At 31.6% G+C, this 18,868-nt stretch overlaps 1 long non-coding RNA gene and 3 pseudogenes across 5 annotated transcripts; 3 read left to right on the top strand and 1 right to left on the bottom strand.

Annotated features, from left to right (window-relative positions):
* The first annotated feature begins 356 nt into the window (after window positions 1-356).
* On the top strand, window positions 357-2,936 carry LOC146912311 (uncharacterized). 3 transcript variants are annotated; one of them, XR_015016408.1, is made up of 4 exons: window positions 357-665; window positions 1,449-1,610; window positions 2,442-2,696; window positions 2,776-2,936. It is a non-coding gene; the product is annotated as an uncharacterized LOC146912311 (long non-coding RNA). The 3 variants fall into 3 exon arrangements; XR_015016409.1 differs by having other exon boundaries at window positions 1,449-2,696; XR_015016407.1 differs by having other exon boundaries at window positions 357-2,696.
* Window positions 2,937-3,527: 591 nt separating this feature from the next.
* LOC146912310 (AAA-ATPase ASD, mitochondrial pseudogene) lies at window positions 3,528-5,857 on the top strand (annotated as a pseudogene). Its single transcript, XR_015016405.1, has one exon. The product of XR_015016405.1 is annotated as an AAA-ATPase ASD, mitochondrial pseudogene (transcript).
* Window positions 5,858-7,125: 1,268 nt separating this feature from the next.
* Window positions 7,126-7,749, bottom strand: LOC146912309 (AAA-ATPase ASD, mitochondrial pseudogene; annotated as a pseudogene).
* A 4,432-nt stretch (window positions 7,750-12,181) lies between these two features.
* On the top strand, window positions 12,182-14,089 carry LOC146912308 (AAA-ATPase ASD, mitochondrial pseudogene; annotated as a pseudogene). The gene has a single exon (XR_015016404.1). The product of XR_015016404.1 is annotated as an AAA-ATPase ASD, mitochondrial pseudogene (transcript).
* Window positions 14,090-18,868: the final 4,779 nt, after the last annotated feature.

The raw sequence follows: 18,868 nt of genomic DNA, 5'->3' as shown, positions 1-18,868 counted from the left end.
TTAAGAGTATTGTATCCGTTTGTTACAGATTTTAAAAAAAATCAGAATCTAAAAATAATCTAAAAACAGCTTCAAATGAGAAGCTGTTAGGAGCAGCTTAAAATAAAATAGATTTTTTTTAGAGGAGAGAGAAAATATAATTTAAAAGATTGAACTAATTTTGTAACAAAAAAATCCCTTTTATATAGTTGTATCCAAACAAACTAGATTATTTGTTTAAAAAAAGTGATTTTTATTACAGTAAACAAACGCAAAATAGATTCTGATTTTTCATATAATCTCTAAAATATAATCTCTAAATTATTTTATATCAAAATCACTTTTATTTTAATCCGTAACAAACGGGCCCTCAAGGTATGCATTTTATAGATTTTACTTTTGTTATTGATTGAGTGTAACTTGAATTGACCGAGTGTAATTGACAGATTTTAGTTTTATTTAGATGATAGAGCATGTGAACAGTTTTGACTAACATACGAGAACTGGTGTACTTTCCCATATGTGGACACAAGGTCTGCGATGTTATCATGATAGGAGAACAATTATATCCATCGAGGCGGTCTCTAACCCTGTAACATGCTTACGTTACGAGTTAAGATTAGTTTGTTGTTGGCTGGCTTTAAAACTGTTAGACATGGAGAAGTGAGAGTGGTTGCACGTATATGGTGAGTTAATCAAATGACAGTCCTGCTGCATTATTTTAGTTAATCAAATGAGAGATCTTCTGCATTATCATACCACTTATTATATAAGTTATAAGTTACTCTTATGTACTATTATGTTGAATTTTGTTCCATTTGTTATATACTGTTATGCTGAATTCGGTTCCATTTGTTTCCCACCTTCAGAAGGTTTATTCCCCAAACTGTTGACCCGTGATATTATATCTTAGGTTGTGAATGTAATGAGACAACTAAGTAATGTTGTGAATTCGAAAAGGTGATATCTATACAAATAAAGTGTTTTTTTTTTCCTCCAACCATAACTTGTCTTTTTTGTTTGAATTGTCCTGCTTTTTTTCTTTTTTTTTTTCTTTTAGTTTTTTAGAGGAATTGAATTCTAGGTTAAAATCATATTTGAATTCATATTGTGTATTTTGACTGTTCTTGGAGGAAATGAGTGAGATTGAAGAGATTTTGAATTCTCCAACTCTCATTCTACCATTTGGAAAGCTTGACTGATTTCTCTCTGTTTCTGGTTGTGGTGAAATGTTTTTTGTTTGTTTGTTTTACTTTGCTGTGATTTATTAATCTAGTATTTGAATGAGATTCGTAAAACATATCAATCTGAAGGTATATTATATGGTTATGGGGTTTTCATTTTAGTTGTTTTTTACGTATTTGATGTTTGAATGTTTTGATTTCCTGATGAAGAGTTTGAGAAACTATAAGTGTTAGAGAAGTGTGATGGTAGTAACTGAAGTTTTTTCATGAAACTGATGTTTTCAGGGACATCCAAAGGGTGTAACACCTAAATACAGTTTGAAGGCACTTGTACCAAGGTTGTCTGAACTTCTTGGAACTCAGGTGTGTCTACTAAACTTTATGAATAAAACTCTGAACATCAAGGCACTTCAGAGTGTTCTCGCTGCAATACTTAACTCACTAAAGGTACAATTTAAATGTCTTTGGTGGGTATTTATATGACATTTTGGTTGTTGTGGGGTAGCAGTTCGGTTCTTTTATCATGCAGCAATAAGTGAACTCTTAATTTCTTTTTCTGTGGGTGAATTGTTCAATTAATGACACATGAATTACATTTCTTTCATGCATGTACATTTGATTTTGTTGCATCACATCTATATATCTGAATTCTGATATGGTTGATTGGTGCTCATAAGCCAATTAATGAGTTTAATCATACAAGAAAAAATAATAATTTGGAGTTGATTGAAACTCTGCATATTAATTTCTTGTTTCATTTTTCTGTTTTCCAAAAGCTTTGATAACATGTTAATTGACATTTAAGGCTCAAGTAGAAGTTTTGATAACATGTTCGTTGGCATTTAAGGCTCAAGTAGAAGCTTTGATCTTTAACTGAAATTAACTTATATCCGCCATGTTAGCAATGGAAGAGATACTATGTGAATTTTTATTGAAATTATTTACAAGAACAATTTCTGATATTTGAAATAAATGAATCTGAATAAATGTTATTTGCTGATATTTGAATTTTATTGAATGCATTGCGAAGACAACAGTTTTGATGCTTAATTTATTTATTTGCTCTGTTTGATGATACTACTACTTGTTTTGGAGATTTGACTAAGCTTCAGGTACGGTTCTGATTTTGCTAGCCGGTTGTGAACCTTTGGGGAGCTGTCTTGTTGCATAGTTTTTAAAGCAATTTGGGACTGATTTTGGGTGTATTAGCAAATTTGGGACTGAATTTGGGACTGATTTTGATAAATAGGTTATGATTCTAATGTAATTTTTGTGCAGGATGATGATGGTGATAATGCTTTCCATATAGCAGCTGAAACAACAAAAATGATACGTGAAAATCTGGACTGTCTTATTGTGATACTATTGAATCTTGATGCTGACATTGAAGTCAAAAACCACTTGTAAGTCACAAGCTCACAGCTCAAGACACTGCATTTTCATTGTGAAGAAGAAACTGCCCACACTCCAAAGATCCTCCCTTGTGAAGAAGTCTAAGCAGAAGCCTCAAGAGCGTAGAGGGTCTTGACGGATGTAAGTCTCTTTGATTTATATTGAGTAATGAAATGTCATATGATTGTCACTTCGCTGAATATTATTTGCTGATTTACAGGCCTTCAAAACAAGTGAATATGGCTCTGAACCCATGCTACGGAACTGTGGAATTTCAATAACCTGTTCTTTTTCTTTTTTCTTGAGGGATTGTGTTTAGCCTCTCTTGATGTTGAATTACTTGTATGAGGTCTAATTTGTTATCAATACTATTTTGCATTACTTGTTGTGTTCTACTAAAGTTTCTTATTAATTCATTGGTAGTGATTTAAATGTTTTTTTAAAAGGTTAAAAGGTCCTAATTGCTAGGATCCATTAAAGAAAATTTTGTTAAATTTCTGCTGTAGATTTGCTATGGAATTGCTACAACAAGTCTTAGTTATGTTCCTGTAGATTTGTTGCGAAATTGCTATGATAAGTCATGGTTATTTTGCTGTGGAAATTTAATTTTGAATGCTTTTCTGCTGCGGATTAACTAAATAATTGCTAGGATTTATGTTTTACTAGCTACGGATTTACTAAGAAACAATTCCCTAGCAAATTTGTCTCTCAATCCATGCTACGGCCGTATCAATAGGTATTCCCTAGCATATCTCTAGCTAAACTCGTTTGCTAGGAATTAGCTGCGAATTAGCTCCAGAAATGGGCGTAGCAAATCACGTATTTTCTTGTAGTGCGCGGGAGTTGAAGTTACACTATTATGAAATAATAGCCAATTGGTCGAACCTTCCCTTTTGTCATATTGGTTTATAGTCAAGTAGAAGTCAAAGAGAAAACCTTACTAGTGCAATTTAATTTATATTAGAGTTTTTTTTTTTTTTGTTACAAAACCACAAACATTTATATTAGAGTATTACTAGTGCATTGGATCAATGTCATACGGCAAAAAAAAAAAAATTATTATATTTGTGGAAGTCATTTCACAAGCTGTCTTGTGATAAATTAGATTCAAATAAACTTTTAAAATAGAATTAAAACATATTCAATATCCACTAAATCACATATTACTTGATCACTTTTTAGATTTTTAGCCTCTCAAAAAAAAATCACATATTAGCTAGACGTGATACGACCTTAATCAAAAAATGACTTTTACATCAACCCAAATTCTAAATTTCACACGTCATCACAAGTACTAGTAGTCCAAATAATAATGTTTCAATACCAAAATATTCAACACACCCATGAATGAATACTCGTGTCATCTAGTAAAACGTAATCACCAAGAAACTCACAAGAAAATATAAAGAACCTGCTTGGTACTTTCCATGTGGAAGAACAAGTGATGAAACACTCTTATTATACTCCTTATAAATACCACACCCTTTTAGTTCATACAACACAAAAGTTAGAAACAAAAACAAAGCCAAATATTTCTCTTACCTTTAAACATTTCTAAGCATTTTCTTTACACCAAAAACATTTCAAAGTATGAAGATGGGAATTGGGGAACTATGGTCACAACTAGGTTCAATCACGGCTGGCATAATGTTTGTGTATGCCATGTTTGACAAATTTTTCCCACCTTATCTTCGTGCATGTTTTCTAAAATACACAAACAAATTCACAAACTTTATGTATCCATACATCAACATAAAGTTTCATGAGTTATCAGGTGAACGTCTCAAACAAAGTGAAACTTACAAAATCATCCAAACATATCTTAGTGCAAACTCATCACAAAGAGCAAGAAGACTTAAAGCTGAAGTTGTGAAAGATAGTCAAACCCCACTTGTTCTAAGCATGGATGATAATGAAGAAATCATAGATGAGTTCAATGGAGTCAAAGTTTGGTGGACTGCTAATTACACCACCTCAAAATCACAATCATTTTCTTACTATCCTACTTCAGATGAAAAAAGATTCTTAACCCTAACTTTCCACAAAAAGCATCGTGAACTCATCACTACCTCTTACATTCAACATGTGTTGGATGAAGGGAAAGCTATTATGAGCAAGAATAGGCAGTTAAAGCTTTACACCAACAACCCTAGTAGTAATTGGTGGATGTATAAAAGCACAAAGTGGAGTCACACTACTTTTGAGCATCCTGCAAGATTTGGAACCCTAGCTATGGAACCAGAAAAGAAAGAAGAGATTCTAAATGATCTTCTTAAGTTCAAGAAAGGTAAAGAGTATTATGCTAAAGTTGGAAAAGCTTGGAAACGTGGTTATCTACTTTATGGTCCACCAGGAACTGGAAAGTCTACCATGATATCAGCTATAGCAAATTTCATGAACTATGATGTGTATGATCTTGAGTTAACAACTGTTAAGGATAACAATGAGTTGAAGAGACTCTTGATTGAGACGTCGAGTAAATCGATAATAGTTATCGAAGATATTGATTGTTCTCTCGATCTCACCGGGCAAAGGAAGAAGAAAGAAGAGAAAGATGATGATGAGAATGATGAAAAGAAGGATCCTATTAAGAAAGCTGAAAAAGAAGAGAAAAATGAAAGTAAGGTAACTCTTTCTGGTTTGCTGAATTTTATTGATGGAATTTGGTCAGCTTGTGGATCAGAGAGGATCATAATTTTCACAACAAATTTTGTGGATAAACTTGATCCTGCTCTTATAAGGAGGGGAAGAATGGATAAGCATATAGAAATGGGTTATTGTAGCTATCAAGCTTTCAAGGTTCTTGCAAGAAACTACTTAGATGTTGAGTCTCATGAAGATTTGTTTCCAATTATTGAAAAGTTGTTGGGAGAGACTAATATGACACCTGCTGATGTTGCTGAGAATTTGATGCCAAAGTCAATCACTGAAGATTTTGAAAGTTGCTTGAAGAATTTGATTCAATCTCTTGAGATTGCAAAGAAAAAGGATGAGGAGGAAGCAAGGAAAAAGGTAGAGGATGAGGAAGCTCGGCTCAAGGCAGAGAAAGAGAAAGAGAAACAAAAATTGACTCAAGAGGAAGAAAAGGTTAAGGTTGATGAAAAATTAGAGGAAAAAGTGAAGGAGAATGGTGTCAAAGACAATGGTGTCATCCATTAATTTGGATTGGATTAATCTTAGTAATTTAAATCAATTTAGTAGTGTATCCACTAATCTAAATAATATTTAGAACTTTTTATGTAAAAGCATAGTTAAGATTATTATGTACATGTTTGTTTATATATGTTGTTTTCATCGTGCAATTTAGTGGTTTGAACTCCTATCTTTATATATTATAATGTAGGCTTAATTGATCTGCCGATCCCTTAACTTATTTCTTTTATTCAATTTGGTCCCATAAGTCTTAACTTTCTCAAACACGTCCCTTAACTTATTTCTTTTATTCAATTTGGTCCAATTTTGATAATTTTAATCCCCTAAAAAAAAAGACCGTTGGATTACGGGGGTCTATAAGATTTTGTAGTGTATCACCAACACCTAATTTATTTAGGTTCTTCTTCATCATTAAATCCAGCAAATTTCATCATCTTCATCATAAAAATTCCAAAAAAAAGAAATCCAGAAAAAATAAAAAAAATTAAACATTTCCTTCATCACTTCTTAGATAAATCGTTCTTTGTGAAAACAGAAGCTTGTAAAAACAGGTGTTTTTCATAAAATAAAAACAATAATCAAATCAAACATCACAAGATTATCTTCTCCCTCTTTCTTGGTCTAACCTCCGTTTTGTCACTCTTTTCCAGGGGCGGTTCCCTTCATTAGCATGAGGTAGCCATGGCTACCCCAAAAAAATTATTATTATTGAGTATGTTGGTATGTTTCTATATTTAGCTACCCCAAATAAAAAATATTTAGCTACCTCAAACAAATTTATTTATTAAGAATTAACATAAATGAGAAAGTTAAGAAATTACATGGGACTGATAGATTTATTTGTATTAGTTTAACACTTTCAGTCTCAATAAGAAATTTGGAGAAAACTTTCGTAAGAATAAAAATTGTCAAAACAATAGTCAGAAACAAATTAAACATATAATGAGTTTTTTTGCAAATAACTTATTTGTTTACATTGAAAAAGACATTATTAATATATTTAATATACAATCAATTATGAATACAATTAAATTTTTAAAACTTCTTGTGCCTAACTTTTTTAAATAGTTATTGTCAATTTTTAGGGTTAAATTTGGTTTTAGTCTATAGAACACTCTCGATTTTTAAGTTAAGTTCCTAATATTTTATTTAACTTTAGTCCTTAATTTGCTCTTATCAAGATTAAGTGACCAAAAACACTCATTGTTTAGGCAAAAATTGAATAATTTTATTTTGTAGTGATGAAACTTAAAAAGTTATAATTTATTGGACTAAAATTGAATTTTTCTTTAAATTTAATATGTTGATTTTAAAAATATTTAATTTTTTTCTTTAAATTTGGCCCCTACATAAAATTTACGCTAGCTTCGCCGCTGCTCTTTTCACAACTTCACTCTCAAGCTAACCAAATCCAACATCACAATCTCATCATCATTATCACCATCAACAACACTAAATTAAAAAAAATGAAGAAACTTAAGCAATCAGATCCAAAATCCCTAAAATCTCTCATTGATGAAGGAGATCCAAAATCCCTAAAATCCCCAAAATCCCTATTCTTCATTGTTATTGCCTTTCCTTGTTCCAAAACATGTTGGATGTAAGAGGTAGTGATGAGATCACGATGTCTTTTATGGAAGGTTAGGGTTAAGAATCTTTTCTCATCTGACTTAGGGTAGATTGAAAATGATTGTGTTCTTGGGGTGATATGATTTGCTGACCACCAAACTTTGACACCATTGAACTCATCTGTGATCTCTTGGTTGTCATCCATGCTTAGGACAAGTGGGTTTTGGCTATCTTTGATAACTTCAGCTTTAAGTCTTCTAGCTCTTTTTGAAGAGTTAGCACTAAGATATGTTTGGATGGTTGTGTAAGTTTTGCTGTGTTTGAGATGATCTCCTGATTTCTCATAGAAGGTTATTTGGATGTAAGGGTACATGAAGTTTGTGAATTTGTGAATGTATTTTTGAACAAATCTACGAAGTGCTGGTGGGAAGAATTTCTCATACATGGCATATACAAACATTATGCTAGCCATTATTGAGCCTAGGTTTGACCATATTTCACTAATTCCCATCTCTTATGATATGAAATGTTTAAATGTTAGGTAATATGTATGGTTGTGATCCTAACTTTTGTGTTGTATAAACTCAAAAGGTGTGTGGTATTTATAAGGAGTATGATACTTAAGAGTGTTTTTTCAAGTGTTCTTCTTTCACAGCTTGGAAAATACCATGTAGGTTCTCTTTGTTTTCCTGTGAGTTTCTTGGGGGGCCATGTTTTACTATAAGACACAAGAGTAGTTAATTTTTCTTTTTAATAAAATGTTTAATTAAGTTGGACTTCAAGACTCACCAGCATCAAAGCATGCCTCAAAGTTCACATGGACAGTGAGAATTGAACTCATCAAAGAGTGGTTAGATTAACAAATAATAACGACAAAATTGACATAGCCAAAGAAAATATATAAAAACGAAAAATGGTATTTGAACATTATTTATTTGGAATGCCGGTTACATATTTTTCCTAGTAAAACAAAATATATCGTTTTCTATCGCACTATCCTTCATCCTTGCACCATTCTTTATGAAAAAATTATTATTTATGTCATACTAACAATTTCTATGATATTTTTTTAATTTTAAAATGAGAGAGAGTGCGATATTTGGAATTTGATTTAGACTAACTCATTTTTTTTAGAATAATAACTAGTAACAGAAGATTAATAGAAAGCGAAAGTAAACGAAAATGGACACACGATCTTTGTTAATGCAGTTTGGTCAATGATGTTTACATCCGCGACTATAGAGTAGCTATAATTCTACTTGTATTAATGTGATGAGTAAGATTTCAGTGTTACAAACAATTTATATAGTATTACTACTATGATTCGGTTTACAATATTACCATCCGCCCCTTGCCTTCTATAGTAAAAATAAATAAATTAACAACACATATTCCAAATTATTAATTACTTTTTATTCATAATTTACATTTTAGACACAATTCTCTAATGGCAATTTTGTATTTTTACCTACCGAGCAGGGACGGACCCAGGTAGACCTCTCTGTGGGCCTGGGCCCTCACTACATTTCAAAAATAAATCAGAAAACTAGTACCCATTGTGTTGGTGGTAGATAGAGTTTTTTTGTTATTAGCTTTTGCGTGTCTGTGTAGCTTCAGACTGTAACTTTCTTGCCTTAAAATAATAAGTTCATAGATAATAGATTATTATACATACAAAAGGCACGGCAGAGATAAGAGAAGTATGGGGTAGAGATGCTATTTATTTTAAAAATTTAATATCACAATATATATATATATATATATATATATATAATTATTTTGGTAGTGCTTAGTTGAGTATGAGTTGTGGTTATTTGAGTGAATTTATATAATTAGTTTTGGTGTGCTTATTTTTCTATTGGTCTATTTGTTTTTAAAGTTGTCTTTGATATTAACTGTGACAACTGCAACAATTGAAAAAAAAAAATCTGTTGTGAATATTATCAAGAATTTGATGTGAAATCGCAAGAGAGATTAATGATAAAATGAGAAAATTGTTTGATTACTTTTATTGAATGATGTTTTTATTGACATTGCAAATGAGAAAATTATTCAATGTTTGAAGAATATGAAGAAAAAAAAACCATATAGAACGATTATAATGTATATTTATGATGCTTTTAGAAATGAAATGTTATATATGTATGGCCCACACTACTTAAAATTTCTGGGTCCGTCCCTACTACCGAGTCTCTAGTTTTTTTTAACCACATTTTGATTGAAAACATATTCCATGCAGTCCTCACATCCATGCAGTCACAACGTTAGTTATCGTTGGATCATGATCAAATAATGGATATTTAAGTTGATTTTCATTTTTTTAGAACTCAGATCCTCCAAACCTTAAAATATACATTGTCCAATCTTAATCTATTGATGTGTTTACTACATGAACGCGAGATTTGACAACGGAAAATTCGAATTCGTTTTGTTTGCCTTTAGTTTGACCAATTCCCAATTTGGAGCCTTTGTTGAGAAGTATATATCCTAGTCTAGTTTCATCCAATTAACTTTGGGTTTCGTTGCGCTTGATGTTGAAGCTAGGAGAAATTCTTAGGTGGTCCAGGACCAAGAAATTTTCTTTGGTCACAACCAAAGAAAGAAGAGAGAGAAAATGGAAAATATTTGTTTATTTCTGAAGAGAGAGAGAAGACAAAAACTCTATGTGTGACCAAACCAAATTTCTTGGTCCTAGTTCACACAAGAGTTTCTCCGAAGCTAGAGGGTTTTCTTAGCCAACTTTGATGGGCCACACCATATTACCACAATGAATTCTTCTGCATGTGATTTATTGCAGCTTTAGATGCTAGGTATGTGCATTTTGAGTGGTGATATGTTACCACCATAGGTTTTTTTTTTTTGAAGGAATGTTACCACCATAGGTACACACCTCTTTTATAACTATACACAAATGTGATAAGTGGCCATTTGGTCCTCACCACCTCATCTAACACTCTCTTTTACATAAGATGAAATTACTAAAATGTATTTTCACAGAGAGTGTATAAGTGGGGCAGGGGAAAAATTATGTTAACGTAACATTATTGGTGCATTTTCATGTTGAGATTTTGGGTTTGTTTCACACTATGTTGGGACTTTGTGTACACATGTGCAAGTGTTTTCTCGGATTAATTCCCTAGTTCATGGTGAGTTGAATTTTCATCATAAATTTGGTAACTTAATCTTGGCCATCAAGTAATCTTGTCCCCATAATTTTCTATTTTTCTCTTTTTAATTAATAATACTACTTTTTCTCTACAAACATTGCACCACTAAAAAAATAAAAAATAAAAATACATGTCTTATGTGAACTTTCCTTAACGCTGGTTCCATCGCAGTACTAAAAGGTTAAAAGGACATATGGGGTCATATTAACCATCCACCAAGAGGAACAGGCAAAATAAATGTCTTCTTCTAGAGGATGTCATGGTCATTATTGGTCAAGTCTTCTGTGAACTTTCCTTAACGTTAGTCTTGTTCTGCTCAAGTTTTTTTTTTATGAAAATAAATCATGATATCATCAATCAAACAAGTCCAAAATGAGGACCCTACTTCTTCTTTTTGTCACATTTAAAAAAGGAAGAAAAATCCATATAATCAACTCTTTTTTTTGTTTGATTATACATCAAATAACAAATAATATTATTACTTTTTTGAGAAATCATCAAATAATATTTAAAATTAAGATACTTTGTATTGGGTGAGATCCCCCCGGCATCATGCAAATAATAGAACTCCTTTTCCATTTTATTGTCAACTTAAAATATGGTTAAAATATATATGGAGTGTTTTTAAAATTGGATTGTCTACTCGTGTTGTTTGCACATAGAAAGCGATGCGCATGGGAAAGAATGAAGAAAATACTAATAAAGGAGAGGAGGTTGAACACGTCTATTTTGTAATATAAATTAAGTTTAAGTGTATTGGATCTTGGAAATCCGTGGCTGTACTTAAGATTAAGGGAGCGGCAAAACTCATTTAAGTTGGTTAAGTGATTTTAGCTTGGAACATTGGAGTGTGTTTCTATCAAAATTCCATATTTCATTCGTCTCGGTGTCAACTTTGATAGAATAGTCCATATTAAATGTGGACCTTGTAAATAGTCAATGGTCAGATACCGAGTTAAAAAAAAAATAATAAGAGATCAGTAACTGACATACTTTTATATAGATCACTAACATAGTTATGGTGAGTTTAACTCAGTTGGTAGTAACAATGCATAATATATACAGTATCCGAGATTTACACCTGACTACCACCAAAAATAATAGATTAGTCATCATGTTGATCGCGGGAGTTGAATCCACATTTTTATGAAATAATAGCCAATTGGTCGAACCTTCCCTTTTGTCGTATTGGTTTATAGTCAAGTAGAAGTCAATGAGAAAACCTTACTAGTGCAATTTAATTTATATTAGAGTTTTTTTTTTTTGTTACAAAACCACAAACATTTATATTAGAGTATTACTAGTGCATTGGATCAATGTCATACGGCATAAAAAATTATTATATTGGAAGTCTCATTTCACAAGCTGTCTTGTGATAAATTAGATTCAAATCAACTTTTAAAATAATAGAATTAAAACCTATTCAATATCCACTAAATCACATATTATTGGATCACTTTTTAGATTTTTGGCCGTCTCAAAAAAAATCACATATTAGCTAGATGTGGTATGACCTTAATCAAAAAATGAATTTGCATCAACCCAAATCCTAAAGTTCACACCTAATCCTAGTGCAAGATCACATATGAGTGGTCCAAATAATAATGTTCAAATACCAAAATATTCAACACACCCATGAATGAATTTACCAACTCTTGTGTCATCTAGTAAAACGTACTCACCAAGAAACTCAAAGAAAATATAGAGAACCTACTTGGCACTTTCCATGTGGAAGAACACGTGATGAAACACTCTTATTATACTCCTTATAAATACCACACCCTTTTAGTTCATACACCACCAAAGTTAGAAACAAAAACAAAACCAAATATTTCTCTTACCTTAACATTTCAAAGTATTTTCTTTACACCAAGAAAATTTCAAAGTATGAAGATGGGAATTGGGGAACTATGGTCACAACTAGGTTCAATCACGGCTAGCATAATGTTTGTGTATGCCATGTTTGACAAATTTTTCCCACCTAATCTTCGTAGATATTTTCTAAAATACACAAACAAATTCACAAACTTTATGTATCCATACATCCATATAAAGTTTCATGAATTATCCGGTGAGCGTCTCAAACAAAGTGAAACTTACAAAATCATCCAAACATATCTTAGTGCAAATTCATCACAAAGAGCTAGAAGACTTAAAGCTGAAGTTGTGAAAGATAGTCAAACCCCACTTGTTCTTAGCATGGATGACAATGAAGAAATCATAGATGAGTTCAATGGAGTCAAAGTTTGGTGGACTGCTAATTACACCACCTCAAAATCACAATCATTTTCTTACTATCCTACTTCAGATGAAAAAAGATTCTTAACCCTAACCTTCCACAAAAAGCATCGTGAATTCATCACTACCTCTTACATTCAACATGTGTTAGATGAAGGGAAAGCTATTATGAGCAAGAATAGGCAACTAAAGCTTTACACAAATAACCCTAGTAGTAATTGGTGGGGGTATAAAAGCACAAAGTGGAATCACACAACTTTTGAGCATCCTGCAAGATTTGGAAACCTAGCTATGGAACCAGAAAAGAAACAAGAAATTTTAAATGATCTTCTTAAGTTCAAGAAAGGTAAAGAGTATTATGCTAAAGTTGGAAAAGCTTGGAAACGTGGTTATCTACTTTATGGTCCTCCAGGAACTGGAAAATCTACAATGATATCTGCTATAGCAAATTTCATGAACTATGATGTGTATGATCTTGAGTTAACAACTGTTAAGGATAACAATGAGTTGAAAAGACTCTTGATTGAGACGTCGAGTAAATCGATTATAGTTATCGAAGATATTGATTGTTCTCTCGATCTCACCGGGCAAAGGAAGAAGAAAAAAGAGAAAGATGATGATGAGAATGATGAAAAGAAGGATCCTATTAAGAAAGCTGAAAAAGAAGAGAAGAATGAAAGTAAGGTAACTCTTTCTGGCTTGTTAAATTTTATTGATGGAATTTGGTCAGCATGTGGATCAGAGAGGATCATAATTTTCACAACAAATTTTGTGGACAAACTTGATCCTGCTCTCATAAGGAGGGGAAGAATGGATAAGCATATAGAAATGTCTTATTGTAGCTATCAAGCTTTTAAGGTTCTTGCAAGAAACTACTTAGATGTTGAGTCTCATGATGATTTGTTTCCAATTATTGAAAAGTTGTTGGGAGAGACTAATATGACACCTGCTGATGTTGCTGAGAATTTGATGCCAAAGTCAATCACTGAAGATTATGAAAGTTGCTTGAAGACTTTGATTCAATCTCTTGAGGAAAAAAAGAAAAAGGATGAGGAGGAAGCAAAGAAAAAGATAGAGGATGAGGAAGCAAAGCTCAAGTCAGAGAAAGAGAAACAAGAATTGATCACTCAAGAGGAAGAAAAGGTTAAGGTTGATGAAAAGTTAGAGGAAAAGGTGAAGGAGAATGGTGTGAAAGAGAATGGTGTCATCACTTAATTTGGATTAGATTAAATTTCAGTAATTTAAATCTGTTTTGTTTAGTGGATTCAGTAATCTAAATAATATTTGGAACCTTTTTATGTAAAAGCATAGTTAAGTAGTATTATGTACATGTTTATATATTTTGTTTTGATTAAGTAGTTTAGTTGTTTGAACTTCTATCTTTAGATAATATAATGTTTTCACCAACTGATTTATATTCGCATTGATTATGTAAATGTTCATATCATCTGTTTGAAACTATGGCATGGTAACTAAAAAATATATACTTTCAAGATTTTGTATGAAATGAATTTTAATCTATAAGAGTGTATTATTTTTAATCTGGATTCCTAAGTCAAACCACTTTTTTTATAGTCACACCACTAAAATTTAGGCGTGCATGTAACGTCATATTTTTTCATATAGTCTATGATGACCTAAATCAACTCATTACCTTGATGTGCATGCGTTGAAAAAGACCTTTTAAATTAAACATTGTAACTTGCTTTATGTCCACATCAAATAGCTTTATTTTTAGAGAATTTTTTTTCCTGCCCCTATCACCAAAATAAATGATATGTCTGCCCCTAGTTCAAAATTATTGATAAAAATACCCCTATTCTTCAATTAGGTTGGCGAAGATAACATTTTTTCAACACCTTCTGAGTGCTTGCAGGCTTTTTCCTGCACATTCTGCCTGTTCTTTAACTCCAATGGTGAGCAATATTTTTTTTTAAAGTTTTTTTAAGCTCTTTCTTTGAAATGGCGAGCAAGGCCATCTATTAGTTTTTTTTTTTTTTGTTATACTTTTCAAACGACGAGTATGCCATTTAATATTTTTTTTTTGTCCTTTTTTTTTATACACTTTTTTGTTTTATTTACTATATAAAATACACCATTTCCCTTATCAGAAACAACATTACCTTTAAAACAAAAGTTAGACAAAAAAAAATGAAAAAAAAAACATAGAAAAAATTGCAGGTTCGCCATTTTAAATATTGAAATGGTATCTTTACAAGTGTAACCAAAAAAAAAATATTGAAATGACATCTTTAAAAAAAGGGTCTTGCTAACAAGTGCCCTAAGGGCATTGTTTAAGGAACCCAAAAAAAGAAACTATGTCTTGAAAATACAAGTCAAACACTTTTTAAAGTCATAACCGTACAATTTTCAATGCAAAAATTGCTACTTTTAGATGCTTAAACAATGCTCTTAGGGCACTTGTTAGCATTTTTCTTAAAAAAAAAATATATAGAAATGGCATATGCTTCCCTAAAAAAAAGGGAATGGCAACGTCAAAAAAAAAAGGGAATGGCATGCTCGCCATTTTGTAAATTGTAAATAGAACACAAATAAAAAAAAATCTAAAAACAAAAAAATGGCTTGCTCGCCAAGTGAAATTAAGAGCAGAAATAAAAAACTTAGAAAAAAAACCTGCTCGTCAATTGAAATAAAGAACACACAGAATTGATGAAATTGTTCAGACAAAGCCTGTAAGTTTGCAGAGAGTTGTTGAAAACAGGACATGCTCGCCAACTTAAAAGAAGAACAAGGGCATTTGTAACATTAATTTTGAACTAGGGGCAGACATATTATTTCTTTGGGAAATGTTATCTTGTGCCCTCAAGGCACAAGTTAAGAAGCCAAATATAGAAATATTTTGTTGGAAATTGTGCATTCAATATTTTTGAAATTTGAAATCTTATCTTTTCAAGACAAAATTTATTATTTAATTCTATTTTTAGATTCTTAACATGTGCCCTGAGGGCACAAGTTAACACTACCCTATTTCTTTTGGTGATAGGGGCAGAAAAAAAAAAAAATTCTCTTATTTTTACAACTTTTTTAGGGAGAAAACTTTGCTCCAATAGCTTTAGGTCACTGTGGTACTTCTTTCCAATAAAGACATAACGTGAGTCATAGAATTGTCGTTTCTTCTGTCAAAAATTGTACATATTTAATGCTTTTATGATAAAGAGACAGAGAAAACTTACCTATAGAAACCGCGTTATTTTATTTTCGAAACCAGTAAAAATATCCATTGATTTCTAGTTGATATATAAGCACAAAAATATGAGATTATATGTGAATAATTGTTTGATCACATATACATATTAATTTAGACCAAGTGAAGTTGTAAGTAGTGTTATTATAAAATCATTTTTGACCTCTTTATAGTTGAGATTAATTGAAAAAAAAGTTAGTATCTCATGCACTTATAGCTGAAACAACATATGGTCTATTAGTCCTTGTTCTCTTTATTCTCATAATTTTACTTAAAAAAACTATATATTTAAACCTAATTTTAAACCAGATACATTAAATTGTGTTAACTCAATTCTTTCTTATAAATAAGATCCTAGTTAGTAGCATATATGTGTAACAAACAATCTTGGTTTTATATGGCAACTTCTTGAAGAAGAAGTGTTGGATCGATCCAATTAAAGAGGTTGAAGCAAATATCACTCCATTTTGATTCTTGATATAAATGCAAGCACGTGGGTTCTGAAAAATAAATTCAAAAGCTACATGTAAACACAGCTCATAGCATCATAGTCACAAGCTTCCAAGACCTTTGATGCAGCTTCCTGCTCCATAATTACCAACAATCACCTGAGTGGAATATAACAGATAGTAGGTAGAGATTTCTCTCCAAAAAAAAAGATAGTAGGTAGAGAAAATAAAGATGAAACAGAAAAACCAAATAGTACTCCCTCCGTCCCGCTATAATTGACCTACTTTGGTTTTTCACACAGATTAAAAAAAGTGTATAAATGAAAGGGAAAGTGGAATATATTATATTGGGAATGATAAAAGTAGTATTATTTAGTGTTATATTGTATTGGGAATGATGAAAGTTGTATTGAAAATTGAAATGGGTCAGTTATTTTGGGACACTTTTTTTTAGAAAATGGATCAGTTATTCCGGGACGGAGGGAGTACAAAAGAAGAAACATAGCTTGACCTTGACCTAGAATTGTGCGGTTAGTCTGTGCTTGGGTTAAGGATCACATGTGGTAAAGGATGTAGCTATTCCATTATTTATGGTATATGATTCACACACAATAAAAATTGTGATTGTGTTCACGAGTTTTTATTTATCATGATAATGCTTTTTTTTTTTTTTATTTTATAAATGGATGACATTGCAGCCCTTCATGCATATATAAATTTATTTTATTTTTATTTTGATATTTAGCTGAAATGGTAAACACTATTTGAAACTCACATGTACAGTTGTAAATTCTGGATTCAAGCGCGGGTGGAGTTTAGCATGGGAAAGGGAAGTTCTTTCCCATCATGGGAAAGTTGAACCACAACCATAGATTTAATAGTTTTTTATTTGGATGGCTTAGATTTGTGACCTGGTAATGGTTGTAACTTATTGCTGGGTATTGTGAACTAAAGCAGTAGACCCCACCCACAGAATTAAATAACAATTTCTCATTTGTTTGATTTATTTATTTTTGATTGTAAATCATGGGCTTTTGGCTTCAGTACTCCAATATTCTCAATCAAAATATCACGTTCTGCAATTCAAGGCAACAACAAGAGTTCATATTTTTCTTCTCCAAGTTTTAAGATATATGCATGCTTCTTCATATTTTTCTGCAATTGCTAGTTGAAAACAAAATAATTCTTCCATCTCTTCTACTTTGTCTTTTTTGGTTGTGGGTTTAGAATTAAATTTCCTTTTATGATTCACACATCATATGATTTTAGAAACTATGAACAGAAGTTAAAGATGGAAAGTAAGTTGTGACAAATTGAACTAAAATAATTATGGAAAAAAATGGCATTCAGATCTTTTTCAAGAGGAGTTTTCCAGATATGAACATTTGTTTGTGGTTGTGGTTTTCCAGACGAAATTTGTGGCAGGTCTGATGGGTTTTTGCTGATGCTATAGCAATCTCTAACCAAATTCGAAAAATTTCTTATATGATGGGTTTCACATCTGAAGTTTTCCTTGAAACTATAGTTGGAAGAGTTTACTCAAAAAGCTTCTTCCGTTCTTCCGTGGGTTTTGTTATGTTATGTTTTTTAACCAAAACCATGAACATAAATGATTGATGACCAAGTATTATCCGTTTCTTCAGATGTATTGGAAAGAAGTTATACAAAAGGGTGAGGGGTAGTTTGTGTTGTTATGAGAGAATAGAGAGGTACACTAGTAAAGATACTGTTTGACATTAAAAAATGCAAACTCATGATTTTTTTTGTTTGGCCACAACCGGTTGGCAACAAACACGTGTGCTGCAAAATCTCATTTTCCCATCATGGGAAAGAACTAGGCGTTCTCAGGCTAAACGCCACCTCAAGCGCGAGTAAAGGTGTCCAATCTAAAAATACCAATATGGTCGATTGAGTTAGATTTTTCGCGCATGCATGAAACTAAGGTGTAATCTCATTCTATGAAATAATGCAACAGAGAACAATGCAACCCAGTTGAACCAACACTCGTTCAACAAGTTCATCCCAATTCAATTTTGATTCAATCTCATTCTATGAAACTACATTGTGATCAGTTTGTATCAACCGTTATTAGTTTAATAGGTTGAATTGAACATATAGATTTTCTCATTAAAACATCCAATGAAAGACACATTTAGAGTTTTTTTTTTTGAATAATAAAAAAGACACATTTAGAGTTTGTTTTTGAAATTTTGATACATACAAAAGAAATTTTGAAGAAGTTGTTCAAAGAAAATTTAATTGGATTTTAACAGTTGATTAAAAAAGAAGAACTTTAACCGAAAGCATAACAATAATCAATACGTAGACCCATTATTTCTTAGAGACATTCTTACATGGACACAAACATAAATGTATAGTGTTTAGTCACACACACATCACAACTCTTTTCCTCAAACTACTAAATCACTTTATTATCAATTTGTTTTTTGTTATTAAAAAAAATATTTTAATGTATGTGTGTCTAAACACTATTTATTTATATTTGTGTCCATAGTAGAATTTTCCTTATTT

The sequence above is a fragment of the Medicago sativa genome, chromosome 6 (genome assembly GCF_051527215.1).
Source record: "Medicago sativa cultivar Bolivia chromosome 6, Bolivia_mono, whole genome shotgun sequence".
Lineage (NCBI taxonomy): Eukaryota > Viridiplantae > Streptophyta > Magnoliopsida > Fabales > Fabaceae > Medicago > Medicago sativa.
This window is presented reverse-complemented; position numbering and strand designations above follow the sequence as displayed.